The 13,453-nt window shown below is 54.2% G+C and overlaps 1 protein-coding gene across 3 annotated transcripts in view; it reads left to right on the forward strand.

Annotated features, from left to right (window-relative positions):
* Positions 1–13,453, forward strand: part of LPIN1 (lipin 1) — a 124,692-nt gene that overhangs the window by 61,049 nt on the left and 50,190 nt on the right. For all 3 annotated transcript variants that reach the window (XR_013814625.1, XR_013814626.1, XR_013814627.1), the window contains exon 22: positions 2,168–2,275. The gene's annotated coding sequence lies outside the window, so the exon portion shown is untranslated. The remainder of the gene's footprint in view (positions 1–2,167; positions 2,276–13,453) is intronic.

Raw genomic sequence — 13,453 nt, forward strand, 5'->3', positions numbered from 1 at the left:
CGTCTCAGGACCCCTTGCTTTTTATTAACACAAATTGTCCTAAAGCGAGGTGGAGATAGACACTTCAAAGGGGAGGGTTTCTACAGAATCCACTGCCAGATTGGGGAATTACCTTGGCTGTTCAGGTGTTTGGCCAGGAGGAGGCAATCACATGTAGATTAAGAAGCCCTGAGCTGTCTCGCAGCAAACAATCATCCTTCTCAGGTTTGGGGAAATGCCTTTCAGCCATCCCAGATGATTCAGCCCCTGCTGACATGCTGGAATTGGCTTCTGGCAAGGCGGAAGGTCGAAGATTCTTCCTGAATCCCCTTTTTTCTTAGGAAAAAAAAAAAAAGGCAGCTTAAAATAATCAATATACCACAGAGGCATGTTTTGGGGCAGCAAACTCCGCCCCCTTCCCAGGGGAGGGTAGGAGAGTGCGTGGGTGACAAGATGTTCCTGGTGACGGGTGAGATCCTGGCACTGGGAACCGCATTGTGTCGATTCTCCCAGGCACACGGGGCTCACTGCCCTTCTCAGGAGGCACGCCGGCGCATAAGCGGCTCTTTGCTAATGTGCCATGAAACGGGCTGGTCACAAGATCAAGTCTCCCACTCGCGACTGGCTACGTCAGAACAGAGACATCAAGGCCGCTGCTCCTAACAGATTCCCCAGCGGCTGCCATAGTTTGGCTTCCTGAACATGATTGAGTGACCTGGTGGTTTTCCTCGAACAGGAATGGAACCCATTGGCCCGCGGCTCTGTCATGCGTGTTCCGGAGACACGCCCAGGGGCCGCACTCATTCTGGGGAGAGTAGTGGGAGCAGGTCTTTCACCCTCACCTGCGCAGCACACCTGGGCGGGCTCTCTCCAGCTGAAGAGACGAATCTGCTCCTGGTCTAAATGAGATTGTGGGCTGCAGCACTACACCCCCTGCTCGCCCGCACCCCACACCATGAAATCCCAGCTTCATTGGATCCATTCCTCAGGACATTGTGAAATAACGAAAAGCATGTTGTGTGACCAAGATACGGTACATTTCAGTGCACACCGGTCCAATGGCCGCCTGGGTTTTGCAGCAAAGTGCCAATTACTTGGGAACAATGGAGTTAACTGAACTGCTAGTCACTCCAAACAACATGGCTATTATTCACTGAATGCAGAGCCAGCAGGAGAGGGCTCTCATATATAAAATACATTATGGGAAGTTAGGCAATGGCTCAACTTCTCCAAAGCATTTGTTTAAAAATTCAGGAAGTGGGAGCACCAGCAAATCTCGATTTTAATGGACCTTGACGGAGATCCCAGGGTAATTCTTGGTAAATTAAGAGGTGGTGGTGGTGGTGGTGGTGTGTGTGTGTGTGGGGGGGGGGGAGGCTGATTACTATTTTAAAAAAAATATATTTTATTGATTTTCTACAGAGAGGAAGGGAGAGAGATAGTTAGAAACATCGATCAGCTGCCTCCTGCACACCTCCTACTGGGGATGTGCCTGCAACCAAGGTACATGCCCTTGACTGGAATTGAACCTGGGACCCTTGAGTCCGCAGGCCGATGCTCTATCCACTGAGCCAAACCAGTTAGGGCTGATTACTGTTATTATTTGGTAAACAAGAGGGAAAAAACGTAAAGGTTAATAAAGTTTGCAAAGTACCTGGGAGTTACTCCCTTATTTGTAATTTGCTACCCCCCATTGTAGATAGGTGGTGGGAGCTATGGATGGAAACTTAGTGAGCAAACGTGGCAGGTCTGGAGATGGTAGGGAAGTGCTCTTCTGATGTTTCATAGACGAGGAAGTAGAGACGAGAGAGGGGAAGCGACGTCCAAGTTTCCGGAGCAAATTCGGGATGCGGTCAGAACCCCAACCAGGCCTCCGGCTCCCAGCCCGAGCTGCTCCCAGGACCCCGCACCGCCTCTCTTGCTCACCCGGGGCAGAGGCGAGGCCCCTTCTTGGCTCGCGCCTGCGGGGGCACCGGCTTGGAGCCTGGCACGGTCTCTCCTGGCACGAATGCTGCTGGTTTGAGGCCGGAGAGGAGAGGGGAAGGGAAGAGCGATTGTTTTAGGTTGAATGGCAGCCGAGGGCTCACTCACCTTCTACCTCCGTTCTCACCCCAGATGGTCCCCTCAGACTATTTAAAAGGAAAAATGGAAGGGCCCGCTGTGATGATCGCCTTCCCCTTGCGTTTAGGTGGACGTTTCTGAGGTTCCTGCCTGGGACTGGAGTTCTGCACGAGGCGTTGGCACGCCGTCGGAACGGAAAGGCTGGGAGGACAGCAAAGTAGAAACGCAGTTGCTCGTAAGTGACTTCCTTGGCTTATGGCAGGGAGAAAAGTTAGCTGACGGGAGTGAATCTTCAAAGAATTAATTTACGGACCTACACGTCCCACATTGCAGCCTCAGCGGAAAGAGCAGAGAACCGGAGAAAGTGCTGAGGTGGGGGAAGTTCCTGATGGCCTCCGCCTCGCAGGGACGGCCAGCCGCGTCAGCATCCCCGGAGCGGGACTGTGGCCCTGGGGGCCGGTCACTGTGGCCCCGGGGTACGGTCACTGTGGCCCTGGGGGACGGTCACTGTGGCCCTGGGGGACGGTCACTGTGGCCCTGGGGTACGGTCACTGTGGCCCTGGGGGACGGTCACTGTGGCCCTGGGGGACGGTCACTGTGGTCCTGGTGGACGGTCACTGTGTCCCCGGGGTACGGTCACTGTGTCCCCGGGGTACGGTCACTGTGTCCCCGGGGGACGGTCACTGTGGCCCTGGGGGATGAGTCTTTGAAAGGAGCCACACTCTGCGAGAGAGAGCAGCTTGCCTGCCCGGGGTTCGGTGGGCAGGGCTCTAAGATGGCACGGCCAGTGCCCAGGAGCCGCCTCTCAGAACCACAGCGGGCGGCGGAGCCAGGCTGGTGCTGTGCCACCATGTCCTGATGCCGCTCACGGAGTGCAGCGAGCGTTGACGTCAGCCCATTGTGGCGGCTGCAGGCAGGAGAGCACATTTTTAAAAACACTTTTCTGAGCCCCGACATCCGCTCCTCTCCTTCCTAACGTGGTGCATGCTATGCGCAGGTGCACATCGGCCGGGCAGCGTGCAGGAAGGATTAGGGGCGACTCTGCAGATAGCACCAGCTTCGGAATCAGACGTAACTGGGTTTGAGCTTGAGCTCCACCGTTTGCTTGCTCGCTGACCTTTTATAAAGAATCCGGTTCTCCGGACAGTAGGCACAGATCAGATACCGTAAGACACCTCCCAATTATTCCTGCTCTGTTCTTACTTTGCTAATTTTTTTGGATCATGTTTTGAAGCTGTCCTACTTTCATTCCCTAATTAACCCATTCTGAAAGGTAAGAAAATGAAAACTCTGAATGTTTCCTTATAAGTTGAAATTTCAGTAGAAGTGCGAGACTCAGTTTTCTCATCTGTGACGTGGTGACAAAGATACTTACCTTGATAGCCATTATATTTAATACAGTATTTCTTATTACAGTTTATGCTAGTACCCAGCATGTAATAGATGCTGGTACTGCTAATGCTGCTGCTGGTGATGGTGGTGGTTGTCATGGTGATAGTCATCCTGGTGGGATGGTCATGGTCGTCATGGTGGTGAACTTTATCAGAAAGATTTTAAAAAATATATTTTTCTTGATGTCAGAGAGGAAGGGAGAGGGAGAGATAGATAGAAACATCAATGATGAAAGAATCATTGATCAGCTGCCTCCTGCACAACCCCCACTGGGGATTGAGTCCATAACCTGGGCATGTGCCCTTGATTGGAATCAAATTTGGGACCATTCAGTCCATAGGCGGATGCTCTATCCATGGAGCCAAACCATCTAGGGCTATCAGAAAGATTTAATGAAATTTGACAAACATCTTGACATGTCCCTGGTGGAACCATTGAATTCCATGGATAACAAAAGAACCTTAGAAAACGTCAGACAGAAGAAATCCAAAATAGCCCAACAAGCACCGTGGAAAGAATTCAAGGAGACTTCAGACGTCCCGTGCAACATTGGATAAAGGCAGTCAATGGAACAACGTTTATAAAATCTGAGAGAAAGACTTGTGATTCAAACATTCTATACCCAGCCAAATTGTCATCTCTAATTTTAACAGCGTACGTTTTCCTATTAGAAAAATATATTCATTGTACAAAACAAAAATGTTCTATTAAAAATGCAAACATCTTAAAAACTCAAAACCCTATGGAATCTAGATTTTTAAAAATTCGATTTCTCCACCTTTTCCTTTGTTCTGCGGATACACAGCGAGACGTCAGGTCTGTGTAAATATGACTTATTTATGCTCATTCTGCTCCCCCAGCCCTCACCATGATGACTGGAGTTTGGCTCTATATTGGTACCACCCACCAGGCAGAAACATTTGTGTTTGGTTTTGGTTAAAGCGGAATTGAGGAAACAGTTGGGAATGAACACAAATAGACTTGTGTGCCTGCAGGTTTGAGATGCAGGTGTATCCCTGAGCTTCGAATGAAAAACAGGCAAAGCCAAAGGCTTCACAAATGGAACAAATTCTCAGTCCTTCAGAGTTTGGTAAACCAGAATTGCCAAGGGGTTCGTTTGAAAGAAGGGCTATTCCATGGGCAGCATTGTGTGTTTGGTTCTTCACCTGATCTGTGGGACCTGGGCTTCTCAGACCGATGTGTACCAATCACCTAGCCCAGCCAGGCACCGAATGCTGACCAATTAAAGAGTGGTGGCCGATAGTCAAGATAACCACTTAGTAAACACACAATCACGTTGTCTTCCTGTCAATGCGGCGTTAAAAAAAGTGGATGCGTCAAACCAAGAAGCATTCCTTCAACATCTGGGCCAAGTAATTAATTCTCATATTCATAGGCGTTGGTGACACATTATCAAGTAATGTAGGCCTCTGGTGAATTATAACTTTTTAATTAACTCATCTCAAGGGTGCTGATGAGTGCTAAGTTATAGCTTCATTTGCATATATCCGAAAGAGGGAAATGGGGTGTCTCCTGAGGCCCGTACAGAGGTCTTCCCCAGATTTGGCCCTCAAGCAGCTGCCCCTCCTCCCAGGCTGCCCTGTGCCCCAGGCCTAAGAGTGCCCTGGCCAGGCAGACCAGCCATGTGGTCATCCCTCCCTTTTGGGACTTAAGAGAGACCTTTCCCCTGACCCTCCTCTCCTCTGCCAGCTCCCCTTTCTGCCCCTGGCCGCTCTCGTGGATCAGAGCCACATGCTGTCCACACGGCTTAAAGAAAGGTCTTCTAGGCTCGGCACCGCCAGCGTCGGTTTAGGTCTTGGCACTGTGACCTGTTTACCGGTTATGTCCTGGGGGGGCATTCTCCACCCGCTCTGACCCTCTGTGTCCCCTTCGAGAAAGATGGGGGACAGAAAGAGCTACTCTACCAGGTCGTGGTAAGAGCTGGGGAGATGGCACATGTTCAACCGAATCGCTCTGTTCCTTCAAAGGGACGGGCGTTGCATTGCCGGGGACAGTGAGACCGTTTCTTTGAACGGGAGAGAAGAGATGAGCTTCTTTTTCTCTTCCCGTAAAGGGAGGAAAGCACTGGGGAGAGGAGTAGAGAGGGTGCCGGGCCGGGCGGATGGTGGCTGCCTGGGCTCTGTCATCCCCTCCCTGCTCCCGAGGGCCCCTGGCCAGACTGGGAGGGCTGGGACGCGGCTGGTTTCACCCTGGGAAGTGGTGATGGGGCAGGGGACACGCCCCGAGGGGAGTGTCAGGGCATTGCCCGGGTCCTGGCATCGCCGCTGTGGGCTGTGTGAGCCTGGGGAACACGGATCACCGTTCTGAGCCTTGTTTCCTTAGCTGTAGCACTGAGGGTGGTTAGGAATGGCTTTCTTACAAAGTAGCTGCAGGGACCGCTGAGAAAGCGCGTGAGGGGGTTTGTCAGTGCGAGGTGCACGCAGATGGTGCTTTTGTCGTCGATGGCCCGCATGAGTGTCTGAAGGACTGGGTTCAAATCTTCCCACTATCAGGCATGGGGCCCCGGGCTAGTCTCTCCAGCGCAATGAGGTTCGGTTTCCTCACTTATAAAACGGGGATGCTAGCTTCAACGCCACTTGAGAGCATGAGTTGGGAGGAAGGAGACACAGCCTAGCGCAGTGCTGGCCCGGAGCAGGCTCCAGGGCGTCCTCCTGCCCCTCGCCCTCCACCCTCTGTCTAGTGCTCTGCCTTGGCCAGCTGGTCTCTCTGGAGGTGGGTGGGGTCGGACAGGGGGACACTGGTGGTCTATTTTGCAGATGAAGGACCTGGGTCCAGAGAGGTGACCACCCAGCCAGCACGGAGACCCGGCCTCCTCCACGTCTTCCTCTGACTCCTCAGCCGGGCGGGGCCGTGGCCATATCTGGTACGCATTCCATGACGGGGGTGGGGCAGGGGACCAGATCTCACATCATGATATCCCGTTGTCTTTGCCAAATTGATGCCCAATTGAGGTCTGAGGCCTGAGGCCGCCAGCCTCGCTCAGATCTCCTGGGGCACCCGTCTTTCCTCACATTACCGTTTCTTTTAGCCTCATGCATGCGCCTAACTCTCACCAGAATCTTCTAGACACAGCTGTGCTAATTTTCTAATTTGTTATCATACGTGAGCCCCTCTTTGGTTCTATTTTATATTTTTATGCCTGAAAACTTGCTCACAGGCTCCTCAGAGGCAGGGACCACATGGCCTGCTTTTCTCGCGTTTCTTTTCTTAGAATCCAGCGCGTTGCTGAGCTCCCACGAGTCCTGGAAATGCGTTGTGTTTGCTTTTCAGTCTACAGGAGCGATAGTAACTCACATCTGGAAATTAGGTAGACGTCTTACCAAACAAGCTCTTTCACCAAATGAAATAATCAAATGCCGTTCAGAGACCCCCAGGACCCGCCCAGGGTGGCACAGCGAGCGGCTCTGAGGCAGGGTCGGGCGGACGGCAGGACCCCGCTGAGCGAGGCGGGAGGTGCACAGCGCAGCCGGCACACGCCCGGGGCCTGAGGGTCTCACCTCGCGGCCTGGCAGAGCCCGCGGCGTCAGCCGGTCCCCGTCAAGGGACACAGCCAGAGTGATGGTCTGATCGTGCCCTGCAGACGCTGGGCCATCTCTCGTCTCAGCTGAGAGGCCTGTAGGAAATCGCTTCCGTATGTGAACTTTTCTAAACGAAGCTTTTGGGCTAAATACATATTTTCCATTTTTGTTGTTGCCCGAGCACAGTATTTATCTCGCCGAGATGATGGTAAACTCCCCGAATGTCGCATATTTTTTCACGCTTCATATGGAACGCGTTAAAAATAGCCGTCCGTGCTGCGGCTTGCCCGGAGAAGGGCTCCTCCGCCAGCTTCCGCCTCCAACCTCCCCCCTGGACCCGAGGGGGCCGGCGAGGAGGGTCCCCGCGCACACCTGGCCCCTCGTCCAAAGCAGGTGCACGCCCGAGCCTTTGACGAGCGCCGTGTCCCGGGGGGGGGGGGGGGGGGGGGAGAGGTGTCGTCTGGATTCTCCAGGACAGGGGCTGCCCTCGCTCTGCTCACCAGAGGGGCTGAGGCGCCCCAGCCCCGGTCTGTAGAGAGGAGACTGAACTGGGGTCTCAGCGGGCCCTCCCGATGTGAGAGGGACCTGCATCTTCTCTCAGAGATCTTTCATGGCCACGGGGGGCCACAGCGAGTAGAGGTGGTGCTGAGGCAAAGGCAGGAAGTGCCAGGTAGGTCCATCTGTCTGTCCATCCATCCGTCAACCCACCCACGCAAGCCCTGGGCGAGGCATATCTCTGTATACATGTCCTCACTTCGTTCTCACAGGAACCCAGGGGGAAGGTCGTAGCTCCATTGCATTGAAGAGGAAACTGAGGCAGGGGGTGAATACTCAAGGCCGCTCCGCTGAGAGGCGCCGGGATGCAAGCCAGAGGCCAAGCTCGTCTCCTGGCCGTGGCCGCCCGTCGGTCCCAGCTGGTTTGCATTCTCTGCCGGGGAAGGCTGGGCGCCCAGACCGCAGGCTGCATTCTCTTGGGCGGTCCTCCCGGATGGGCTCCCTGCGGGGGAAGCCTCCTGCGGGGATGCGGTGTGACCTCTGACCCTGCATGGGGGAAGGAGCCTTGTGTGACGCTCCCGTCCACCTCCGCCCCTCGCTCATCGCGGTCTGTCCACTTCCCACTGCTTCCTAACGAGGTCGCGTCTCGCTTCTCTGCCTCCCGTCGAGGGCAGCCCCCGGACTCGGAGCCCAGGTGAGTAAGGTCTGGCGGGCTCCAGGCCGCTGTCCCGACCTCTGACTTCCCCTGGGCCCGTTGCCCACCTGCAGACCAGTTCCCGCTCCGGTGGCCCAGCCCCGTGTCCGCACCCCTGCCCACCTGCTTGGAGGCTGGCTCTCTCCGCTGCAGCCTCAGGGCTCACCTGGAAATGCCCACGCACGTGATCTTGACCGGCAGCTGCGTGCCCGGGTGCTGCTGGTGTTCTCTGTTCTGTGTTCAGCATGGTTACAGGAGAACGGAAAGGCGTGCCAACTTCACTTAGAGCAGGCCGCCTGTGGCCCGTGTGCCCTCAGCCACGTGTGGCCCGTGTGCCCTCAGCCGCCTGTGGCCCGTGTGCCCTCCAGCCCACCCAGCAAACCGCCAGAGCCCTCCCTCTCCGCCTCAGCTACCACGTTGAACCCAGAGTCTTGGCTTCGTGGTTCCTTCGCCATAACTCGGCCTGATCCAACTTGATGTTCTTTCTTTCCTCCATCATCCCACTCCGTTCATCCCCACTCCCACCCCCACCCCCGACTCTGTCGGCACACACGGGGGAAAGTCATCGTCACTCCTGCCGCAGACTGAGTGGTTGATTCAGGGTTTCCATGCGGCTTCTCCATGTCTTTGGTCGCAGGAAAGCGAATGTAGTAAACGTAGCTGGGGCCGCAGTGAGGTCCTGGCGCAGCTGCTGTTTACTGAGTTTGGAAACAAGTGCTGACCCGGAGCGGGGGTTAGGGAACCCCTTCGAGATGGGCGAGGAGCCTGGGACTCACTGAAAAGACAACATCTCCATGTAAACGAACTTCAAAAAATAGTAATTCCACAAACGATGCCCAACACCTAGCCTGTGTGGCAAAAGGATAAGCCGTAGAGGGGAATGTTAAGGCGCGAGCAGGTACGTGCTCAAATGCAAGCATTAACAGCGTGAAGGCAGCGCATTTCCTCATTGGAGAAGGGTGTGGGTTTTCTGTATTCGTTTGTTAGGGCCGCCACCACAAAAGACCGCAGGCCGGCAGCTTAAATGAGAGAAGTTTGTTTTCTCATGATGGGAGGTGGGAAGGCCAAGGTCACGGGTGCTGGGCGGGGAGGCTCCCTCCAAGGCCTCTCCTTGGCGTGTGGACAGCGCCCCCTGGCTGTCTGTTGGCATGGTTGTCCTCTGCGCGCACCCCCTGGTGGTCTCCCAGTATCTCTTCCTATCAGGACACCAGTCAGAGTGGAGGAGGGCCCACCCTAAACGCCGCATTTTAACTTAATCGCCTCCTTAAAGGCCCCGTGTTCAAATACAGCCAGTCCCGTTCTGACCCGCTGGCGGCTGGGGCGTCCACACACGGATTGTAAGGGAATGTAATTTCCATAACGACCTCCCACACAGGACGATTACAAGGATTAGCGGTAGGAAAAGGACCACATAGAAGAAATTGCTTAAAGAGAAAAGTGACGGGCATTTTTATGCTCCTTAATAAAAAAATCCCACAAGACCCTATTAAGTTTATGTCAGACGTGAACGCAGCTTTAAGAAGTTCCGTCTAGACGCTCTAGACCGTGAGGGTGAGACATTCCCAGCATGCTCTTTTCCGTCGTCGCGCCCTCCAAGGTTGTCCAGGGGTGGAGGGACTCCCTCCGCGGCTCGAGCGCGTATTGATGGGGGGAACGTGGCTGTTGGGTACCCTGACAAAGCTGTCCCTCCGAGACCTGTCAGGAAAGGGCCGTCCCACCACGCAAAGGGGACAGACAGGCTAGAAAGAGTGTCAATTCCTTGAGGAAGAATTGGTCTTCGTGCAGGAAACCAGAAACGCAAATGTGGCCTCAAAATCCTCTAAGGAAGCCCAGGGGCAAAGTCCCCTTTCCCATCCCAAGTAACATCCCCAGGTTCTGGGGACGAGGACCTGGCCATCTTGGGGGGCACCTACCCACCTACCCCCCACAATCACATTGTCTGTGAACAGGTGCAGCTTTTGTTCTGTTCTTTCTCCATTTTCAATTCTTATACCTCGTGTTTCTTTTTCTCGCCTACGGGGCTACGTGGGGCGTGTGATGCCACGTGGAGCAGTGTCCCCGACATTTGACCCCTACATTCACGTTAGCTGCGAGTGCTTGCCAGGTACTCACCTGGCTGGGAGGATTCTTTATTATTGGCTTGTGATGAGTTTTAAATCGCACAAACCTGTTGTATTTTACAGTGTTTTCTTGTCCCTGAGTTGCTGCAGGTTTTTTTTTTTTATTAAAAATATATTTTATTGAATTTTTACAGAGAGGAAGGGAGAGGAATAGAGAGTTGGAAACATCAATGAGAGAGAAACATGGATCAGCTGCCTCCTGCACACCTCCTACTGGGGATGTGCCCACAACCAAGGTACATGCGCTTGACCGGAATCGAACCTGGGACCCTTGAGTCTGCAGGCCGACGCTCTATCCACTGAACCAAACCGGTTAGGGCTGCTGCAGGTTTTTTTGAGTTAGAAATAAGTGACCTACTGCTGCACAAAAATCCATTAAAATCCAATGCCCATCATTGATCGGCTCTAGGCTGCCATTGGGCCTGGGCGTGTTCCTTTGGGTGGGGCCAGTAGTGGCATCCAGCTGCTCCGTGGGCATGGCACGGTGCAGGGCACGCTCTCTCCCAGCCCGGCCGTGGCTGGGGCTGTCAGCCAGGCAGTCTCGCTGTTCTCCCTGTGGCCTCCGCCGGAGGACAGGCAGCTTCCCAGGTGGCCGCAGTGTTCCGGGACAGCGAGCCCCGAGGAGCCTGTGGGAGCGGCCTGTGCTGACAGCCTGTGGGCCAGAGACAGTTGCATGGCTGATGGCCAGGGGGCTAAGCGGGATCTGCATCCCGGGAGCTGGGGCTCACAGAGGCATTAAGGCAACAACCCACATCTTGAGGATAATGTGGGCTGGACCGGCATGGGAAAGCCAGCTGTGTCCATCCCTTGCCCATCCCAGGTTCAGAGACAGAGAGAATCAGGTTGGCAGCTTGCCGGCAGTCACCGTGGGAGTATTTACCCACAGGGATCAGCACGCGCTCCTACCCAGTGGCAAGCACCGGGCATGGGCATTGCGTGTTAGGATAGGCTCATCGCTTCTGGGTCTGGCGTTGCCCTGATGGCAAACTGGATGAGGAGCTGCAGGAGTGATGGAAAGGGACAAGTGTCGGACTCAGACGACATGGGTTAACTCACGCTTACCCACGCCCCAGCGGGGACAGGTGGAAGGGGATTAACCTCCCGAGCCTCCATGTCCTTACCTTCCTGCCAACCTTTCCCGTCCACGGCCTACGTTGTAATAAACGTTAGGTCTCCACCTTCGCCCCTTTGCTGGTGCTCGGAGCGCGCTCTTCTGTGACCGATGACGGCTGAGCCGGCCGATTCATAGCTAACAGGTCCCTTAAAGGAGTTGGTTTCAAATCCAAGAATGAGCAGAACAAAGAATGAAGAGGGAGGCTGACCTTAGGGACGAATGAGAAGGGGCCCGCTTTCCCTGGCTTCTTCTCGAACTCCTTTCGCTGGCGGCGCTGCTGGGTCTCCGTTCAGCAAGCTTGTTTTTTGATTTCCGCAAAGAGAGAATTCAGAGCCAGGAACCCTAGTGCAGGAGCACGTTTCTTTAGCAAGCGAGGCGGGAGGGCCCGGGCAGAGAATCCCGTGGGCTCCGCCGAGAGCTGCCGTGGCTGTTGAGAGAGAAAGTCGCCGGCAGAAGAGGGGAGCCCGCTGGCTGTGTGGACCCAGGAAACAGTTCCAGAGGCCAGAGAAGGGCCCTTGGAGAAAGAAAGCCAAGATACCTGAGTTAGGAAAGAAGGGGGGAGGCGTGGGCATGTTCTAGAGAGAGAGGGAGAGCTAGAGAGAGCCTACCGGGTCCTTTGCCTTAGGGGCTTTTATCTGTTTCCTCCAGGCAGGGATTTCAGGGGAGGTCTGGGAGAAGGATCTCAATGGAACATTCATCAGCTTTCCGGGGTGTCCTTTTAGGGCTCTGGCCTCTGCCGATTGGTTGGTGCTAGGGTAGGGGGTCCTCCGCCATTGCTTCTGACCCTGAAGTCAGCCGTGGCGTCCTTTCCTCTGGTTGTGCTGCGTTTCTGAGCAGAACCTCGTTGCCCCGAGGGCTGGGTGCTGAAGGATGTGGTCCTGCCAGGGAGATGGAGGGAGGCAGGTGAGTCAGGGTGCTGGCGGGGGCCAGTTCGAATCAGCCGCCTGACTCATTCCCCCCATCCCACTTTCCAAGGAATTTTCCCAGCTTCCTCCTAGCCTGCCTCACTTTGGGTACCTCTGTGATTCCTAAGCCGCCACAAAGCGGTTTCTGAGGTGCCTGCGGGGAAGAGGTCCGAGGGGGGGAGCTCTCTGCCTCCCCCTATTTTTATTTCATTTGGTTACATAATCACCCTAATAGCTGGCTGCTCTCGGCGTGCCAGGCGGTGCTTTACATGTGTTCACTGACTCACCCTCCGCCGCACAGCTTTCAAGTGTCAGAATGAAGACTCACAGCCAGGCAGCCTGGCTCCAGCCCTCCGCTCTCCAGGGCTCGGTCGCTTCTTTGTGTGCAAATTTGCTTTGTCTTCCACGGGTCCAGGGGCGCTCCAGAGAGCGTGCCCCAAACCCCACTCATCATCGTGCCTCCCGGCCCTGCTCCGACCGCCTTCAGGATGTCAGGCTACGTCCTCCCACCTACCCAGAAACCCAAGCGCTGGCCTTGGCCTCTGCATGTCACGTCAGGCCTCACAGTGAAACAATCACCAGATCTCTCAAACCTCAACCTGTCCCCATTATAAGGCCTTCCATGCTTTAATTAGCGGCCTCCAGGGGTCTCCCTGTTAAAGACAAATAACTTAGCTTTTAAAAAGGCGGATGTTTTTTTCCCCCATTGACCCCCTCGTCCCCATTTTCGTCCTCTCCCCAGGCCCTCACCACACTATTGTCTGTGTCCACGGGTTATGCATATATGTATGCATGTAAGTTCTTTGGTTAATCTCTATTCCCCCTTCTACTCTCACCTTTCCTCTGAGATTCGTCAGTCTGTTCCATGCTTCTATGTGTGTGTTTCTATGTGTGTGTTTCTATTTTGTCCATCAGTTTATTTGACCTTGATCTGCAGTGGGAAATATATTTTATGTCATGGCTATGACCCAAGACACACTTACACATACACCTACCCCACACAGACACAGACACACACACACACACACACACACATTTGCTCTCATATATTTACATAACCACATATAAAAATATAAAACTAAAACAAAAGTCTTGCAAAATAATAATTGCTCTTCCTATATGTTTCCTATTAAGTTTATATTTCATTATAAAAA

Source organism: Cnephaeus nilssonii (genome assembly GCF_951640355.1).
Source record: "Cnephaeus nilssonii genome assembly, chromosome: 15".
Classification (NCBI taxonomy): Eukaryota; Metazoa; Chordata; class Mammalia; order Chiroptera; family Vespertilionidae; genus Cnephaeus; species Cnephaeus nilssonii.